Source organism: Protopterus annectens, chromosome 3.part0, assembly GCF_019279795.1.
Source record: "Protopterus annectens isolate FY-2018-M chromosome 3.part0, PAN1.0, whole genome shotgun sequence".
NCBI classification, from domain to species: domain Eukaryota; kingdom Metazoa; phylum Chordata; order Ceratodontiformes; family Protopteridae; genus Protopterus; species Protopterus annectens.
This window is the reverse complement of record NC_056731.1, coordinates 1,762,264,521-1,762,273,846: the sequence shown is the minus strand read 5'-3', so window position 1 is coordinate 1,762,273,846 and position 9,326 is coordinate 1,762,264,521.

Sequence of the window (9,326 nt, the reverse complement as noted above, 5' to 3'; positions counted from 1 at the left end):
ACCAACGACAGACCCTGACAGACCTTCCTGTACCACAAAACATGTCTCGTCATCTCCACTATTAGTGGCAGTGACATCAGGTTCCCTGCTGCATTCAGACACCCCTAACTCAGCACCTGTGGAAGGAAGACAGGAAACACACTTTACAATCTGTACATGATGTTAGCACACATGCACACATGAGCACATGCACACATGCACACATGTACACATGACCACATGCACACATGCACACATGACCACATGCACACATGCACACATGAGCACATGCACATGTGAGCGCATGCACACATGAGCACATGCACACATGAACACAAATACAATGCTCACCACAACACATACACACACACACACACACACACACACACACACACACACACACACACACACACACACACACACGCACACACACACGCACACACACACCAGCAATCCAACACATACTCAATAGCGGGTGAAGGTGGGTGACAGTATCACAGGGCAAACAGTCACCTCACACATGTCAACATGCAGAAAATGTGTTGCTCAAGACCATGCAGTGCAAGTGTTTTGAGCCCTATTTAATGACATTATACATGGCTGTGATGCATGTGTGTAGTTGTTCAGTGATTGACTACACCCTGAACACAATGTATACATGGACACAACATTGCTGTGCAAGTATTATCTGCTCTGCAATGTCCTGTGCACCATCACTCAATGGTATACATACCATGGCTGCATGTGTTATCTGTGTGACACATAGATTGCCATGTCTGCTTACAGTGTCTGTGTCCATAGCGAATAATAGTGGGTACAGGTGTAGCAAATGCATGCAATGTACAGACTTGGGATGAGTGGTGCATGTAGACATGAAGTAATCCCAATTCTCGACATGGTCATTGTACAGTGGTTATGGTGAGTGTGGGACATATTGCAGATATGTCGGTGAAAGCCATGACATGGCATGCTACACAACTGCAACATTAAACACCACACATACCCAATGTGTGGCACGTGACCTATACACCCAATAGCATTCCAGGACATATATGTGACTCTTTGTACAGATGGTGACAACTGTGCATATTGTGTATACTGGCATATGTAAGCACACACACAACATGCTATGCATATTGTGTATAGGTGCATATGTTTGCACACACACAACAATGAGGTGCAAAGCAAAGACCGCTATGTGTAGTACTGTGGTCACTGTAACTGGATGGGGTGTACTACCATGTGCCATCATCATCATCATCATGCAACTTGTGATCAATCATGGCTACTACTGTGTGACAGACCACCGCCTAGCATGCTGTACCTGAACTGCAATGTCGTGGCTACGTTTACTATTACACAGCCACTTTGTACATGGGTGTATGAGGTGCCCAATAGGGAGCATTGCCTAACATGACTGTGTTATGTGTTGAAGAGTGTTGCACAGCCCCATGATAGGCCTCTACCCCTGCGGTACATCATGTGTGTGTGGATGACATGTGGGATACTGAGGTGTGACCTTACATCGAGTGTGTGGTTACACCATATGTAGCATGTCTTTGCGTACTGCGTATGATAAACGTGTTATGTTGTGTACAGGTGTTGCAACTATGCCTATTCAATGTGCAGTATGGGGTTGCCACAACTGTGTCTTATGCTCTGTGTATTGCATGTCAGTGAAGCAGCTACTGACATTACTGAGCTGTGCAACATCTTACAGCAAATATGCATGGCATGCATTATGCATAGGTGTGTTACGTGTACATGGCCTACACCTCACCTATGACATGCATATTTCATTACCAACATTGCAGTTATAACACACTCACCAGCATGGATCGGCTGCCCTGCTGTCACACCAGAGGGACCTACGAGAATATGAGAGAGTTAGTCAGTGGCCACAGCTGTGTTATTGCTACAGTGGGTATGCCAAACTGCAGTATAACAACAATCAACAGTCACAGGTGTAGAGATATTATTCAAAATATCAGTATTGCACAACACTAGGCAGCAGAACTGCTAAACACACAGTACACATCTCACGTAGACATAATCTAACAGTACAGTTAACTGTCATCTACAGATAGGGCATGTTACCTGCTTGCTCTGGGTGGATGTGCTGGGTGGCTCCGGCCTCCATGACAACACATGTCAGAGGTTGATGTTGCTGTTGTCCAGGAGCCACCATGCTTAGGAGCAGCTCCTCCACTCTGGTGAGGGGGGGGGGGTGAATGACCACCCCACCACCTGTGGCATGTTGTTGTCTTTGGAGATCAGATGCACACTGCCGGACATGTCTAATTAAATCACTGCAGTGATGGCATACCTGCTCATATGTCCAGTTATGCATGCCTATGTCATTTACCCAATGAACAAGTTCCTGCCACAGTGCAGTCCACTACTGCTGGTACTGGCTGCTTCTGGAGAACAGCATCATGTACTGCTGCAATAGGTAGTATCACCTCTTCCTCATCCACTGTGTATGATGGATTGCATTGGTGGGCCATCTGGCTGAAAAAGATATGAACAATATGTGTGAGCGAGTCCTATGGCACACTTTACACCTTTAACCACAGATATCACTTTACTGACCTATATACCATCCTATTGTCTGTCAGAGGTTACACACATTCAATACCACTTAGTGGTTTTCAGGCCACAGTTAACTAACAGTACCTGGCACACTCTATATATCACACCACTATACAACAGTACCCAACACACTGTTTGTGACACATTGCACAGCCTCAAAACAGGGGTGTATATCACACCAATACATGAACAGAGATGTCATCCATTGCAATGGATGTGAAGTACAGGTACAGTAGTACCAGTCAACCACCCTAGTCATTGATGCCATAGCCCTGCCTAACAGATGTGTACAGTTGTTACCGTAGGTGGCATACTGCTGTAACAGAGTATATATGTTGCTGGATACACACTTATACCCTGTAACACACATATGATTGCAGCCATTGTACAGGCATGATTACACACAATCAGACAAACATACAACACACCACTGGATGCCAACACAGATGAGCATTACCTGTGTACCATACAGTACTGTGTGCCACTACTTACACACCCTTATGCCTGAGTTTTGTCCTCTTTTCAGACTACAGGAAACACAGATGACAGTGTTTCCAAGCAATGTGAACACATACCATACTGTGCTGTTTAGGTCTACAGCTTCAGGTAGTACTACAGTTCATCTGGGAGTTGGATTCACCAGCAGTACCACTCACTAAGCATACATGTATTGCTTTAGCCTACAATGAGACACCACATTTGTCAACAAGGAACTACGTCACATCATATGCCATACTACTATGTCTGCCTAACAGTACATTACACATCATTTGCTGTCCTCACAGCTAGGATAGACACTACCATGTCAGATACAACTTCACACTAAGCTATCACACCTTTATAGACCTTGCACACATTCAGCATTACACTTATTCAACCTCACATAGCAGGTATTGCATTGAGTACATGTGTGAGTGCATAGTGTCATAGGTAGGTAATATGCTGTTGGCCCTAGGGCCTATGGCAGCCTAGCCATATGCTACCCTGGCCTTTGACACACATGTACTTTGATTTCACTTGCCCCTGCCAACCAGAACCACAGAGGTGCTTCCTGGGGTGTATTACCAATCTCCCACACAATCATCAGGGGTATTTATGAGAACTGCTAAGGAGAAGCCTTCTTTGCTATTGCCAGGTGGTCTATTCCAGTGTATGGCATATCTCTGCGATGGGAACCTATCCCTCCAACATGTGCTGTTTAGTGAGCTGACAAGGTGTAGGACGCTAGAGCGTGTATCCCAGAGGGATTGTGATATGTTGCCATGGTGGTTGTCACCCAGCTATGAGTGTGACATACCTCTGTATGTCTGTCAGAGGTCACCTCTGTGTGGTCAGTATGCAATACAGTGTAGATGTGGTTTTGTGAGTCAGTCTGCATAGGGCATCTGTTTGTGGCCAGTATTACCCTTTGGGAGGTATGTCTGTGGCCTTTTCACCTGGTGTAGTTGTCATGTGAGGTACATACCACACAGGGCATTGTGATGGGTGGAGGGGAACACTGCCCTATATTTCTATAGATGACACACTTGTCATGACACATAACACACACACTGATTACATGTGTAGTGTGGCACTGTCTTCATCAAAGCGGAGGCTACTGTCCACCTGTGTCCCGTGTTCCCTTATCACACCTTCACTGTTAGGTAGCTCTCTATCTATGTGGCAGTTAATGGGTACAGTGTTTTGGAAAGGAGGAATGGCATTGCAGTATCAACACTTGTCTACAGTCCATGCCTTGGTCACCACACACCTGTTGCAGTACATATGACCCTGTGTCACTCTGTCTCTCCCTCTCTCTCTATATGGCTATATATATTTCTATCTATCTATCTATCTATATATATATATATATATATATATATATATATATATATATTATATATATGCATATCTATACACATACATGTACACAATCCATTGCTGTACACATGGATGTACATATAGGCACATGTACAGTCACCCTTTCATGGTAAGGATATCACTTATGCGACAGTTGAGGGATGTACAGTTATGTGATTATATTGCACAGTGTTGTGCAGAATGCATGTGGGTGTCCTCAGCCCATGTAGCATTAGCAGGCCTCAATGGCTGTAACACAGCAGATCTGACAAATCAGTCCCACAGCATTTAATCACCACATGACATATATCAGCACTGCATGCTGTTTTCTAGGCCACACACTACGACCTACATAGATATATGCACATATCAACCTTCAATGACAGATATCTGTCCACCCTTCACTAACAATTGCAGTATGTCTGTTGCCCTATGCACATGTGTGGATACAGATAGATACATACTGCTGCCACACATGGATGTTTTGCAGTGTGTATAGTACTCTTCAGGAACATCTACTACATGCCAACACATACATGTGAATTACATACCTTACCTTTGTATTTCCCTGATCCGTGTGTTACGGTTTTGTAGATTTTTTGTTTTGGTTGTTTGTTTTGGGTTTTACCCCTCTATTTTGGTTTATGTCTCAGTTTCTCTCTCTGTTGCATCTCTGTCTCTGTCTGTGTCTGTGTCCATGTCTCTCTCTCTCTCTCTCTCTATATATATATATATATATATATATATATATATCCCAGCACCTGCAATGATAGAATTGCATGTGTGGACTGCAGGTACAGCCTGTTTTTCTAGGTATCTGCACTTGTGCATGTGACAGCCTCTGCACCAATTGCTGCCCACCATTCAGTAATTGCATGCAGCCTGCTGTGTGGTGATTGCATTACTCACTGTGATTGCAGCCCACTGCTATAAAATGCTAGGTTAGGTAGGCGTAGCCCTTTCAGCTGTCCAAGGTGGGGCCCAAGCCTGTTTGCTCTGGACACCGATGTGTCAGTCAGAAGGTTGGTATATGTCTCTTATCTGAAGCTAGGGTTGTAGCCAGTTATATGCATGTTGTATTCAAACCTGAATGTTGCTGCTTCCAGTACACACTTCTCAGTGTAGACATGTACTCACCCCTCCAAATGCTAACACAGGATACATGGGAGTATTTACTTTATTTCTGACTTACACAATTAACTGCCATACAAATGTGGTTATTGCACTGTATTCCTGTGGCCAGTATTTATCCTGGTCTGATACTGTGTGGTGTTTGTAAGGTGCTACTGTAACATTATTCCTTGCTAGGATGGCTGGTTCTCCTTTTATAGTCATGTCATGCAATTCCACAACTGCTGGTAAAGACCTACAGAACAGGATTTGTGTTATACCATTCCTTATTTCGATTTACATTCCCTCATTGTAATGCATGATATATTTATTTCAGAACCCAGTTATTTGTATATCTGCTGTGGCTTCGTGGTAATTCATGCAGTCTATTGTGTCAATGGTCTGGGGTTCGAGACTGGCAGATGTTTTTTTCTTTTGCTGTTGAGCAGAAAAAGGGCCCTGCCATAGAGTGACTAAGGCACTTTTAAGCAGTTATAAGCAGGTTTGTGCGGGTTTGCGTGATGCTTAGCGACACTTAGCTAAGCGTACACATGCGCACACTCGCTTAAACCTGCTTACTACTGCTTACAAGTGCTTACTCCTGCTAACCCCCATGCTAATTTCTTTTAAAGAAAAGAAAATGGGGAGAGAGGAAAGTGGTGAAAAAGGGGGCACAAAGAGAGACAGACAGTAGGTAAACAAGCTCGGGATGTGCAGGATGGGTGTAGGGAAGGTCCATAGCTGCCCATTTCTTTATCAGCAACAGCTGTGCATATGCAATAAATTTGAAGTGATATTTGAAACCTTCCACCCCTGGGAGAGGGGTGAGGACAATAAAGTATGTTGTACTGCCAATTATAATTATCAGTTTACATGTCCAATGGATGTGTGCAAAATGGGCAGCTATGTATGGGGCGTAATTTTTTTGTGGGTACAGATTGCCCCTTTTTTTTTTTCAGGTGAGAGTAGGAAGTGAGGTAAAGGAAGTAGGTATGTTCAGGGAGGTAGCTTGGGGAGGTAAACAGACAAGACAGACAAGATGCATACAGGGGCAGTGTATGACACATGGGGTGGGTGAAAACAACTGACGGGGTCAGATGTATGGAAATCGCAAGCCCATGAGCCCACAGATGGTAACAGTGGAACTGAGATCCCCACCCATGGGCAGTCACCACTGCACCTTCACAGCCCCGAGGGTGGCTGTGCTGGGGGCTGCGTAGGATGGGCAGGCTCACCCATGAGATGCACCACTTTTGCCTTGAGCTGGCATATGGGATCAGCGACTGAACGCTGGATCTCCCTACGCACCACAACCCAGACCCTTCGAAGGGTGACATGTGGCCCTTCTCCACACACGCTTGCATGGTGGGATGAGCCCCATCCCCTGCAGTGCTTCCACCCAAAGGTAGCACAGGACCAGTGGAGGAGGAGAGCCCGGGCTGGGCACCGGACCTGCTGGTGCCAGGTGCACTCGCCTGCTGAGTAGGGACAGGTGGGTTCGCTCACTCCTTTATTTGTTTTAACGGTGCATATGGCAGACATGTTCAAGACATATTATACCTTTATTAATAGGTTAGAACACTCTTTTTTCAGGCTCACTCACTTATTTTATATGACAGTGCCTGCAGAGATATTATTCCAGACATATGTTACCTTTCTAAATGGGTTACTATACTTCTTTTCTGCCTCTCTGATGTTTTTATCCGACAGTACATGCAGAGGACTTATTCAGGCAATTTTATGGCTGCATTATTGGACTACAACACTTTCTTTCATGCTCTCTCCCATATTTTATATAACAATACATGCAGAATTTTTATTAACCTGCCTGGTGGCGCAGCCTTAGCAGCCTATCAGCATAGGCTTGCTGATTCGCAGCACGGTCACCTGCAGCTGTAAAGTAAATGAAGGGATATTGAGATATACCTATCTGTTATACATACTCAATTATCAATTCTTACATACTACATTCCATGGCTACATACTCAGTTGTGGGGCATTCTGCATCCCATGGGACTCCTGTATCCATTGGTTCAGGCGGTCCTGCTTCCGTCTCTTCAGGTGTGCATGGTGGTGATGGACCTGCTCACCAGTCTGAGGAACACCTGTGGCACTGGTGAGGTCATGAGCTAACCGGTTCCAAGCCTCTTCCTTGTACTCTGTCCCTTGGAACTGGCCCTGCAGGAGTCTTGACTCATGATGGTGGACAAGGAGCTAAACCATGTATTTCAACTCCTCGATGCCCCAACATTGTGTTCGGAAGCGTGTTCCCTCTCTGACACCAACCATTCTAACTGCAGATGTGAGCTACAATAAGTTATGGTGTGTATTCCTGCCCATGGGGCTTAAAGATGCCGCATTTCCCGCACTTTTTTGTGATTGGCCATTTTTTAAAATTCTCGGCTGACTGGAGACCTGCTTAGTAATGGTTAAACTACCATTAGTAAGAATATGTCTGTTAACAGTGGCTGTTTCCCCTAAGTTATCATGGCTTAGTGGTTCTGTACTTTGCTTGTGATGCACAGAGTCCTGGGTTCAAACCTGTCATTCATTTTATTTTCATACTGTCCAGACAGGCTAGGGGGTGTGGCTGCATTTAAGCAACTTTGATCTGCGTTGCTCCTCTGTGCCCTACGGTGCCCTGGTTGGCATGGTGCGCACGTCCACGCAAACAGATTGCGCTGGTTAAAGTGCTATTTCGCTATGGGCACCTCTATTGTGCTGGGTGAAACATTGCTTAGCTGCAAGCAATTATTATATATTAGGATCATTTAAAATATTTCTTTTGTTCACTGTTAATTGGCCATTTCACTGCTTTTTACTATTTACACATATTTTTGTCTAGTATTATTTCATATACTGATTTAAAAATAAATACGAAGGGGAGTGGTGGGACTCAAACTGTGAATGCCTCTTCTTTGTGCGAACGCCCTACCATTATGCTATGGCTATTTGGTGTGATTTGAATACACATTCTTTCTTATGCTCTTCCATGTCAGAATTGCTTACTCTAGCTAAGCAATGGGCACACCCATGCACACACGTGCAAATACGGGCAGCTATTTCGGGTATTTAAAAAAATAAAATTAACTTTTTACCTTTTATAACTGTGATGGGGGTTTACAATATCAGGGAGTGTGGTGTTGGGTGCAAGGACATTTCAGTGGACTCGCTCTTGTGTATTTGCTTTTACTTTTCAATCACTTGCAGGGGCATGGACATTGAGACTGCTTGGCAGTCGGACACGCCTCCTGCTTTCTTACACGGTCCGTGTATGACTTACGGTTGAGTCAGGGTGCCCTCATGCATATTCATGGCATGCTGACGTCATACCGTTCAAGTGCAGCCTCCGAGTAAGACTTATTAAGTCTTACACGGAGGATTTGTGAATCCGGGGGATGGTCTTTTACTTAAAAACATGCAGCTGCCTTGCTCTTTAAGGTTAATTTGCCCGTTTATTGTACTTGTTATGCCCTTTTAATCTGTTATCTTCCTCATTATACCTTTCTTGTGCCTGTTTTACTCCAAGCATGCTCATTATGCAAACCAAAAGTAATTCTGAGCCCCATATGAATAATATTGCCAGTTTTATCAAATATTGTTTTGAACATTTTGTTTAATTAATAATGCAGTTTTGTGCTATTCGTTTTCTTAATAATACAGTTTTGAGCTACTCGTTTGATTAATAATGTGTTTTGTGCCTTATAAATGCTCCATTTCATTTCCTTTGCCAAATAAATAATTTATACAGTTTTCTTTACCTTTAGCTCATTTCAGGCCCTTTTCTGTTTGTCTGAGCTCCATTT